This window comes from Pleurodeles waltl, chromosome 7 (genome assembly GCF_031143425.1).
Source record: "Pleurodeles waltl isolate 20211129_DDA chromosome 7, aPleWal1.hap1.20221129, whole genome shotgun sequence".
Classification (NCBI taxonomy): Eukaryota; Metazoa; Chordata; class Amphibia; order Caudata; family Salamandridae; genus Pleurodeles; species Pleurodeles waltl.
This window is the reverse complement of record NC_090446.1, coordinates 817,978,387-817,990,709: the sequence shown is the minus strand read 5'-3', so window position 1 is coordinate 817,990,709 and position 12,323 is coordinate 817,978,387.

Here is a 12,323-nt window from a genome sequence, read left to right as displayed (position 1 = left end):
GGAAACATGGCTTTAACTATAACTACCTAGTGGTGACCGCTACTAGGTAGTATCTATGTATCTATTTCTCTCTCTCTCTCACACAAACACACACACACACACACACACCCCCCTACTATATATAGTAGGTGTAAGAGTGTCTCTCTAAGTGTCAGAGTGAGTGTCAGAATGTCTCTTTGGGTGTGAAACTACATGTGACAATGTCTGACTAGGTGTGAGAGAGAGGAGTGTAAGAGTATCTGGACCTGATTACAACTTTGGCGGAGGGGGTTAATCCATCCCAAATGTGGCGGATATCCCATCCACCGTATTATGAGTTCCATAGGATTTAATGGACTCGTAATACGGCGGGTGGGATATCCGTCACATTTGGGGCGGATTAACCCCCTCCACCAAAGTTGTAATCAGGCCCTCTGCCTGGGTGTGAGAGAGTGTGATAGAGTGTGGCTGGATGTGAAAGTAGGTGTAAGAGTGTCTCTCTGAGTGTGAGTGAGCATGAGGGTGTCTGTGTGGATGTGACAGTCAGTGTCAGAGTGTTTCTCTTGATGTCAGACTATGTGTGACAGTGTCTGACTGGGTCTGAGAGTAAGTGTGAGAGTGTCAGTCTTAGTGTGAGAGGGAATATGAGAGTGTCTGACTCAGTGTAAGAGTGGGTGTAAGAGTATCTGTCTCTGAGTGAGAGTGTCTGCAAGGGTGTGAGAGTGGGTGAGATTGTCTGTGTGGGTGTAAGAGTGGATGTGACAGTGTATCTCTGGGTGTGAGAGTGGATGTTAGGTTGTTTATCTGGTTGTTTGAATAGGTGTATGAATTTATGTCTATTTTTTGATGTTCTGTGAAATCCGCAGATCGACTTGTTGATTTACACAGGGGGCCCCACTGAGCCGCATGGATAGATCCGTGGATTTCAGAAACCGTAAAAAAAAAATAATTTTAAGGCATTTGGAGACAGAATGTAGCTTCTTTCCAAATTTGGTGTGATTCTGTTCAGCAGTTCAGGCTGTAGGCAGGTCTAAAGGGTGCAAAATACCCATAGTTACAGAATGGAAACAAGCATTTGCACTGCAGTGGTTCCTGCGTTTACTCAAGTTAAAGTTATTAGATTGTAAACTCCTAACCGGACTTTTCTTGCCACATAAACTGAAAAGTAAAACAGTTTCAAATAAGCGAGCCAACGGCCACCATGAGTGCATGCAAACACACAAAAGGAAAAAAAACTCCGCTTGCAATGAAACTCATCAGCAAAAGTGCAATTATGCATGTAACCACAAAAGAACAATTATCCATGTAACCGGCAAAAGTGCTAATATCCATGTAACAGGGTCGATGTCATGGGAACATATTTTTAGTGTTCTATCAAAAAAAAGGCAAAGAGTGAAACAAAGCAGCACCTACTAAAATATCAAAGGGGCTGGTCCACCTAAAACTGATAGCATGCCTTTGTAGATGGACAAAGGACAGGGAAATACTCAATAAAAATCCTGAAATGCTGGACTTGTACAGGGTACAAAATATTATTTTATGAAAATGAAAGCGTCTTTCCCTGGGCACAGAATAGTTTGACATAAGAATGGATACAGGAAAATGAAGTGCTTGGTGTCCCTGCCATTTGAGAAAGCTACAGTCATGTCTGGGCCTGAGTGGGACTAATGGACAGGGCAGGCCCATGCATTGTAAAGACCAATAGAACCACCATGGGACAGAGTGGAAGAGTCCTGGTTCTCCAAAATACGTACTGGTGGGTCCACTGGCACCCCTGGCACAATGTAACCACTGTGCTAAGGCGAGAGCACTGTATGGCCATAAAGATAAGGTGGTGGTTAGATATAAAGTAAGGTTTAATTTTAAGATGTAGGTTAGCATAGGGTCAGTACACTTACTCTTGAATATGTCTTACTCAATGTAGTGGTAATCTCAGAAGTGGTAATCTCAACAGTGGTAATACCTCTGGGACCACAACCTCCCCTCCATTGCCCAGGGGATCATCACCCTTGGGGCATTATTAAGATTCATTATGGGGTGTCCCACACTCCCCCCTATAGCCCCGGGGACCACCACCTCCCCTTTTCACATTTTACAATGAAGTGCAGAGAGTTGTGCTACGGGTCTCTTCACCTGTTTGTATAGTGATGGAATTCATGTATGGAATGTGGGGTTGATGATGTAAGAGGAATGGAGACAGAGTGGCATGCATGAGGCGAGGAGTTGATGTGAGGAGCTAAAATAGACTGCTCGGTTGGCAGCACTACAAATAAACACAAACTTTGCTGTACAATACGTGTCTTGTGTACTTGCAACACTGGTGACAAGCGGTCCGAAGAAGACAGGCACCGCAACCAACATTTGCTGGTAGTAATCTATGCAACATGAGCAGTTTATTGGTAATGCACGAATCCAAGTCATGGTCATCATTCACAAGGTACTGTTATTGCTGATAAAGTGATATATATATATATATATATATATATATATATATATAATTATACATATATATATATAATTATACATATATGTATATAAATATATAAAAAATATATATATATATACACACACACACATATATATACATATAAATGTGTATATATATATATATATATATATATATATATATTAACAAGATTCACTGCCTATGCTAATAGTATGTATGCATAACAGTTTGGCATAGGAGTTCCCTTCAATATATACAGTCCTACTGAGTTCATTCAAATTCCATATGTGTTTAAAACATCATTGACTGATGTAATTACCCTGGTGATGTTTTCGATGATTGAGATATTAAGACAGTTGATCTATGTTTGCTGAGCTAGATTACTACAATGTTTTTGAAAGTGAAGATGTGTATATGAACATTACAAATTATGGGAAATGGGGAAATGTACTGTTATCATCATTGATGACATTATTTTCTGCACTGAGCTAATAAGCACATATTGGTTTCTAAGTACACACAATGGGGATATTGGTCAAGTCCACCTGTGGGAAGTCCAAAACTTATATAGATAAGTTTGCATATTTCACTGGGCAAGACACTAGTAAGGCTGGGTCATGTTATTTCAAGTTACCACCATCCAAAATGCTGAAAATACTGCTAACCGACAGCAAGTTTATCTATTCAGATTCATTTGTTTTCCAGCTTGCTGTTGAAGTTTGTGAGTTTTGGAAAACACTATTGAACTGAAGAGTGTATTGGGAACAAAATATTGCCAAACACATGGTAGGAAATTTGTATTTAGAGCATGCCTTATTCACTTACAAATGATATTTTTGAATTAAACTGTCCAGCAAACATCCTGCTTGGGATTAGCAAAAATAAAAGAAATGAACGTGCCTAGAATCCCCACACCAGCCAAATTTGATAATTGCAAATATTCCTAAATGTCACTGAAGAATTATTGGGTTTGGAATGGGACCTTTAATTCTTCCCTTTCCACTCCAGGTGGGTGGTTATTGTAGCCAAAGGACACAAATGGTTGCAAGGCACATTTTGCTGATTCTTCAGGGGATTACAGGACGAGCCCTAGCTTTGTCTCAGATCTTTATTACTTAGGGTTTTGGTAAAGTACTGCTAGAGAGCCGGGAGGTTTGTGCTACAGCATCTAACTGGTGTAGGAGTGACTCAGTGACCCACGAGAAAAAGAGTTGTGGCCCCTAATCCAGCAGTCTTGCTGAGAGGCAAGAGCCATTCACAACACATCAGTGGGTGTATGGGTAACTGAGTGCCTGAGTGGCTGTTAGGGTGAGTGACTGGGTGCACAAGTGGCTGTATGGGTCTGTGATAGGGTGCATGACTAGCTGCATGAGTTAGTGAGTGGGTTCATAAGTGGCTGTATGGCGGAGTGACAGGCCGAATGTGTGGTTGTATGGGTGAGTGAGTAGTTGCATGAATGGGTGTATGGGTGACTAAGAGGGTGTGTGAATGGTTTGTAGTGGTGAGTGAGAGGGTGCATGAGTGGGTGTATGGGTGATTGAGTACATGAGTGACTGTGTGGGTGAATGACTGGATGCGTGAGTGGCTTTATGGGTGATTGACTGGATGTGTGCTTGTCTATATGGGTGAGTGATCGGGTGAATGAGTGCCCATATCAGTGAGAGATAGGGTACATGAGTAGCTGTATGGATTAGTCAGTGGGTTCATGAGTGCTTGTAAGGGTGAGTGATGAAGTACAAGAGTGGCTGTATGACGGAGTGATTGGGTGCATGAGCGTGTACGTAGGTGAGTGACATGATATATGAGTGTATGGTTGAGTGAGTCATGGCATGAGTGTGTGTCTGGGTCAGTAAGTACATAAGAGGCGGTATAGGTGAGTGACTGGATTCATGGCTGCTTATATAGTGGAGTAATTGGGTGCATATGTGGCCATATGAGTGAGTGAGTAGTGCATGAGTGGCTGTATGGGTGAGTGAGTGGATGTGTGAGTGGTTGTATGGGTGAGTGACTGGGTGCATGAGTGGGTGTATGGGTGAACAACTGTGTGAGTGGTAGTGTGGGTGAGTAAGTGCATGCATGAATAACTTTGTTGGTGAGTGAGAGGGTGTGTGTGTGACTGTATGGGTGAGTGAGTGGGTGTATGAGTGGCTGTCTGGGTGAATTATTAGGTGTATGACTAGGTGTATGGGTGAGGGACTGGGTGCATGAGTGGCTATACGGATGAATGACAGGGTGCAGGAGTGGTTGTATGGGTGATTAAGTGGGTGTATGAGTGATTATATGGGTGAGGGAGATGGTGTATGAGTGGTTATATGGGTAAGTGAGTGGGTACATGAGTGGGTCTATGGGTGAGTGACAGAGTTGATGAATGCTTGTAAGGGTGAGTCACTGGGTGCATGGGTGGGTGTATGTCCATGAATGGCTGTATGGGTAGTGACTGGGTACATGATTAGGTGTTTGGGTGAGTGATAGGCTGTGTGAGTAGCTGTATGGGTGAGTGACTGGGTGTGTGAGTAGATGCATTGGTGAGAGATATTGTACATGAGTGAGTATATGGGTGAATGACTGGGTTTATGAGTGATTGTATGGGTGAGTGAGTGGCTGTATGAATGGTTGTATGGGTAAATGAGTAGATGCATGAGTGGGTCTATGGGTGAGTGACTGGGTGTATGAGTGGTGTATTGTGAGGGAGTGTACCAGTGATGTATAGAAGAGTTAATGATTGTATGAGTGTTGTATATGTGAGTGAGTGAGAGCATGTCTGTATGAATGAGCGAGTGAGTGAATGTATAAATGGTGTATGTACAGTTGTCTGAGTGCTTACATGGGAGAGTGACTGAATGTGCGTGTGTGTCGGTATATGAAGCTGGCTCTCTATATAGTGTACAAAAAAGATGTGCACTGTGCAGAGAGTCCAGGCAACCCCACCTTGGTATCCACTGGTAAAAAGCAGACCACCTAATGCTCTGTTTGTGGTAGTGTGGGTGAGCAGTTAGGCATGTCTTAGAGATGTGCTTAGCATTTGATGTCCTCACAGTATCAATAAATGTAAACACACACTTTGAAGAATAACTCGGGTCCAGTTGATAGAAATACTTCAGGTTTTTATAAAAATGTTAAGACCAACATCATCAAAATCAGGTAAGTACTATTTAAGTTATGATTATTTAAACTTCAAAAAACATAGGCCCTCATTATGACATTGGTGGTAAATGCCGCTTACTGCTGTGCTGAAGGCCACCAACTAACCGCTGCGCTGGCGAATATCCGTTCAGTATATTATGACACACACACCAATTTGACAGAATACAGCCACATACACAAGTCAGTGATAAACTGCCAGTCCCAAAACCCACACCGTTACGGCAACAGAACAATGCCCATCACATTATGACCCACGAATCAACACGACGGACATTCAACAGCGGTAAACCATTGGCAGTACATACCACCTCGCTCACAATGGACACCCACATACAAAACAACACTACATTGGCTAATTCAAACAACACACACCTAACACCCATACACACACCACACCCACACCACAATAAAACACACACTCACATTACCCACAACCCTTTACCAACAACTATTGCCACCACGAGACTGAGAAGAAGAGCACAAAGATGACTAGACACACACACCACCAACACCCATACACCCCTCACACACTCCACATCACACACCCCACTATATTACCCAACACACCTTCACCAACACACATCACACAACACCCATAGCACCACAAATGCACCCCCGTTTCACTGAGGAGGAAATCACATGGTAGAGGAAATCGTCAGGGTAGAACCACAGCTCTTTGTAGCACAGGTGCATCAGATATTAATAGCAAGGAAGATGGAGCTATAGCGGAGAATAGTGGACAGGGTCAACGCCATGGGACAGCATCCAATAACAAGGGACGACATCAGGAAGAGGTGGAACGACCTACGGGGGAAGGTACGTTCTATTGCAACAAGACACCAGCTCGCCATACAGAGGCCTGCAGTGGACCCCCACCTCTTCCCCCACAACTCACAGTATGGGAGGAGCAAGTCTTGGCATTACTGCATCCTGAGGGACTCACCGGAGTTGGAGGAGTACTGGACACTGGTAAGTCAACTTTTAACAATTATCACCCCCATACCTGCATGCCATCACACACCCTCACTCTCACTCCCATCAATCCACCACATCCCACACACTTCACCATCACATTTCACTAATCTCAGTGCCAAGTCCTGCATGCTGTACAAATGCATGGACACCCCACCCAGCCCTGCATGGACACTCATCACCAAAGCATGCACAGCATAGGGAAACTAACATAACCACAATACACCAACATACACAAGCACAATCTGGCAGGGGAACAACAACCATAGAGGGGGAGTTACAGAAGTACAAATATCAGACACCTGAAGCATAATACATCATTTACATCCCCACAGGTACCCCAGCCAATGTCACCAGAGAGGAGGTGCCAGTCCCCCAACAGAAGAGGCACACAGTAATGACAGTAACTCTGGACTTCAGGATCAGGTTGATCTACCTGGCCCATCAGGGACCACTGGACAGCCGGTCACCCAAGCCCACTCACAGACCACCACAGAGCCTCCCCCATCAGGATCCAACACCACAGCACCCACCCAGCGTACCCACACCTCTGTCCCCAGGGCACGTCAATCAGCAGTGTGCCCACCTGTACAGGAACCCCAGGCCACAACTTGTACACAAGACAATCAGGGACCTAGGGTTAGTGGCAGTGGGCACACCATTCATGGGACAGAGGTACAGGCCAACAGGGACACTAGGGGGACTGGTGTGCGCCACGGGGAGGACATGAGCAGGGAACCGACTCTCCAGGAGGCATTCTCTGAGATCCTGGGAGCCTACCAACATTCCCAGGACACGATGGGCCAGATCCTAGACAAAGTGCAGGAGAACAGGCGGCTGTAGGAGGGACAGTATCAGGGGATCAGGGAGGACTAGCCGGCCATTTACAACACCCTGATCTCCATAGCAGGGGTGCTGGCAGACATGGCCAACATCATGAGGGAGGCAACAGCACTCCAGCGGGCCCCTGCCACTAGCTAGTCATCAGAACAGCCCTCCACTTCTTCTGCCGCTAGTGGCCAGGAGGCCCCGCCACAGGACCAAGAGGCCACCAGCACCCCTCCCCCTGCAGAAGGTGAACCACTCCGCAAACGTTCCCTGTGAACCAGACAGAAGCCAGAGACACTTGCCAATACCACCGCCAGGAAATGAGACTCTCCTGATTGTCCCCCTGGTGTCCCACTCAGTCACCTTGTCCACCTTGAACTGCCATTGCTCCCTTTCCTATATCCCCATGGACAATGCACCTGTGCCACAAACAGACTGGAACAATACCCTGAACTTTCCTCCATCATCACCCCATTCCATTGCACTTTCCCCTCTACATATTAGCACAACAATAAATACCCTTGGATAAAATGTGACTACTAGTATTTAATGTATTGCACATTTGTATTGATTGAAACAGCTACAAACATTGCAAATTAACTGTAAGTAGTATGAGCATAGTATTAATGACCTGTAGCTGACTGTTGTGGTCACACCAGGAGAATTTTGCCATATCATCCACATCTGCAAAAAAATGAATGAAAAAATGTATATCCATAGGTAACAGTAAGTATGGCAAAGAAGCGGGTAATGCCAGCATGCCAATACCACACAGAATACACCAATACTCATAAAAATGTGAAGTTGCACTGTCTCACCTGTGTGTCATTGGAAGTACTGTTGTCCACATCTTCATTCTCTGCCTCCTTATCCTCACTGTCCTCAGGGTCCGCTACTGCCACAGGGGCATCTCCAGTCTCCCCCTCCTGCAGAAAAGGTACATGCCATCTGGGGGCAGGTTTTGCAACATGCAGCATGCTACTACTATCTAGTAGATCTTCTTGGGTGAGTAGCACAGGGATCCACCTGTCAGATGGAGGCACCTGAACCTAACCTTTAGGGGGCAAAAGGTCCTTTCAATGATCCTTCTGGTTCACCCATGTGCCTCATTATAACATCCCTCAGCCCTTGTCCTGGCATACCTCACAGGGGTCAGCAGCCAGGTTAGGTTTGGGTAACCAGAGTCACCTGCAAATATTGAGGGACAACATTTAGCCACACACTATCCTATATGGCCAACACCATAGGCATACACCAACATATACTGGGTGGGAACCAGGGCTCACCTATTAGCCACACCCTGTGCCTCTGTAGTTGGGACATCACAATTAGGATGTTGCTATTCCTCAGGACAAAGGCATCATGCACCAATGCTGGATACTTAGCATTGACGTGGGAGATATACTGGTCCGCCAAGCACACCATCTGCACATTCATGGAGTGAAAACTCTTACGATTCCACAACACTTGTTCGTTCTGGTGGGGGGGGGGGATACAAATGCAATATGTGTTTAGTCAATTGCCCCAATTATATTGGGGATATCTTCCATTGCATAAAACCGGGCCTTCACAGAGGCCAAATCCTCAACCTAGGGGAAAGCAATGGAGCTCAACATGTGTTTTATCAGGGCAGACAAGACTCTAGCTAGCACAATTGAGAACATTGGCTGTGACATTCCTGCTGCCAAGCCCACTGTCACTTGGAAAGAACCAGTTGCCAGGAAATGGAGCACTGATAGAACCTGCACAAGAGGGAGGATCCCAGTGGGATGACATATAGCTGATAGCAGGTCAGATTCCAATTGGGCACACAGCTCTGTGATTGTGGCCCTCTCCAGTCTATAGGTAAGTATTATGTGCCTGTCCTCCAGTGTAGCCAACTCTACCAGGGGTCTATACACAGGGTTATGTTTCCATCTCCTATTCATCCGCAGTGGTAGGTACCTAAGGGACACAAGAGTGAGTAGGCTGTCACAACCTGAACAATGGAGCCACAACAGAAGTCTACATCGTGCAAGCATGTTATGGGACAGTGTAATTTAAAAAGTATGTGCCTATTGATCCTGTGAAGCAGCAATTATTGATATGCCTGTCCTCCCACCCTGAAATGGCGACCTCCTGTGTTGTGTGGTGGGACAGGTGGAAATGCGGTAATGCCGCCGACGTTGGGTGCAGTGGCGGTAGTCGGTTGTGAACCACCATGCAATTCCTCATTGGTTAATATTGGGACCTGTGGGGTACAGTGGCCAATGGGGATCTACGCTGACGGTGATGGTATACACCGCCACGGACGTGACCGCCATGTTCTATCTGATTCCTCACTTGTTTCCTGACCTTCCATAGGAGAGGACCTATACTGCATGTGCTTCTGTGACATGTGTCTGGAACCTACCATGGCCCGTGTGACCGGGGAAAGGGCCCCAGCCTTCACTTCTGAGGAGTTGTAGAGACTGGTGGATGGAGTCCTATGCCAGTACGGACTGCTGTATAGGCCTCCAGACCAACAGGTGAGTACACTGTGGGCACAATGCATGTGGCATGAATGCATGGAGTTGTGCGTGAAGGCCTTGTGTAATTGGGGTGGGTGATGTCCTCTTGGTGGTGTACATGTTGTGGGCTGGGCTATGTGTGTGCCAATGGTGATGCAAACGGGTATGATGGGTCATTTGTGTGACAGGCTGGACTGTTTATCTAATGGTGTTCTCCTGTGTGTATTGCCTCTGCAGGTCAGGGTCCATCAAAAAAAGGGAATATGGCGTGCCATCGCCAAGAAAGTGCGGACCCTGTGGGTCTATGGCAGGTGGAGCATCCACTTTTGGAAACGGTGGGAGAACCTGAGAAGCTGGGCACAGAAGACCGCAGATGCCCAGTTGGACCCTCAACCCCCTGATGGCCCACATACTGTTGGTGGCCTAACCTGAGCTGGATGGGTGCTTAAGGGCATCACAGCAGCCACAAGGGGCTGAGTAAAGTGGCTATCATTACAACTTACAGTTGGTGGGGTGGTATCAGGGTGGTAGTTGTGTGTCCTTGGGTGACCCTAGGCCATGCCAGACATAGCAGCATAGGTCCTCTGGTGGCTAAGGGCTTGAATGTAAAATACTGCTTACCTAGCTTGTTAGTATTCACTCCTGTGTAGGGCTGCCTGAGTCCCAGGTGTGCTACAGTTGGCAGTGTGTGCCCCTCCTCATTCCTTGATGACAAGTCATTTCACTGGTAGGCCTGTTGCCTGTGGGTGAGGGTGCTGTGTTCGCCAATGGTGGTGTTGGTGCGGTCATTGACCCTGTAGATCCTTTGTCTCTCCCCCCCTTTCTTGTTTTGTCATCCTGTCCTTATGTGCAGTAGCATCATCTGGCAGAGAAGCAAAGGCATTGAAGACAGAGGGAGCTGCATCCCACAGGACCCTGGAGGCAGAGCCCACCGACGCTGAGGGCACCAGTGGGACTGAGGGCGAGTAGAGCACCGACAACACAGACTCTGATACCTCCTCCGATGGGAGCTCCCTGATGGTGGCAGACACCTTTGTGACGACCCCAGTTGCAGGTACAGCCGCCACCCCCGTACTAGCATCACCCTCCCAGTAGCCGCTCAGCGAGTTGCCCTTGCCCACTCACCCAGGAGGGTGGACATCTCCTTCACCCCAGGCACCTCAGGTCCTTCCACAGTGAGCCCTGCTGCCCTGAGTGAGGAAGCTATTTATCTCCTGAGCTCCATCTCTGTAGGGCAATCAACTATTGTGAATGCCATCCAGGGGCTGGCATCCCAGATGAAGTAATGCAATTTATTCCAGGAGGGCATTCACGTTTGATTGGTGGCCTAATAGAGATCGATTCAGGCTCTGGCCTCCTCTCTGATGGCATCCATTGTCCCTGTTTCAGCAGTGCACCCTACAACTTCTACTTCCCAGTCCCATTCTCCTCAATCCCAACCAATCCCAAGCACACAGATAGACATGCATGCACACAAGATAACACCCAAGAGTGACAAAGGCAAACACAAGTATGACACTTCATCCCATCGGCACTCACCCAAAAACCATTCAGTTGCATACACGACAACATCCACTGTCTTCACTATCTCCCCCTCCTCCTACTCCTCCACCTCCCACCCAGTTATGTCTACACTCACACCTGCATGCACTACATCAATATACATTACCAGCATCATCACCACACCAAGCAGAACACACACCAAACTGTCAGACACCTCCACAACATCCATGCACTTGTCCCATGTGTCCTCTCACACCGGGTCTGTCCTCCCTCCTAAAGGACACAAACGCAAGCACTCAGACACCCAACAGCCATCCACCTCACAACAGCATACAGACCATGCACCTGCACCCAAATACAGCAGACATACACCTCCGATGACCACTCCCTCATCCTCCACTCCCATTACTCCTCTTTCTTCCCACCCCAACGTACCTAAAAAGCTTTTCCTTTCCACGGTTGACCTGTCTTGCTTGCTCCATTGCAGTTTCCACCTCATTAATAGCTATTGCAGCTTCATTTTCAATAGTATGTTGTTCAAGAGGATCCGGACACAGAGGTGATGGACTTTGGCTGCTTTGAGAAGTATCTTTAGCTAGCTCAGCAGCAATCATTTCTCCTTGCTGTATCTCATCATTTCACATTTGTAAATAGTTTGTGAAAACCAAACACTGAAAAGTATCTTTGATACCATTAAAATATTCCTTGTAGCAGTCATAGGGCCCAATTCACAATGATAAATTTAGAAGTTTGGGCTAAACTTTGACCAAACATCTAGGGGGTGTATTTATAGGCCTCTACTGCCACAGGAGTGTCACTTTTCGTGACACTCCTGTGGCGCTAAGCACTCCCCCGTATTTACAAGCTGGCAGCTGAATTCAGCACCAGCGCAGGGGACAAAACTTGGGTGCGCCATATTCACTTAAGTACAGCGCATCCCCAATTTTGGCACAGCACCGCGC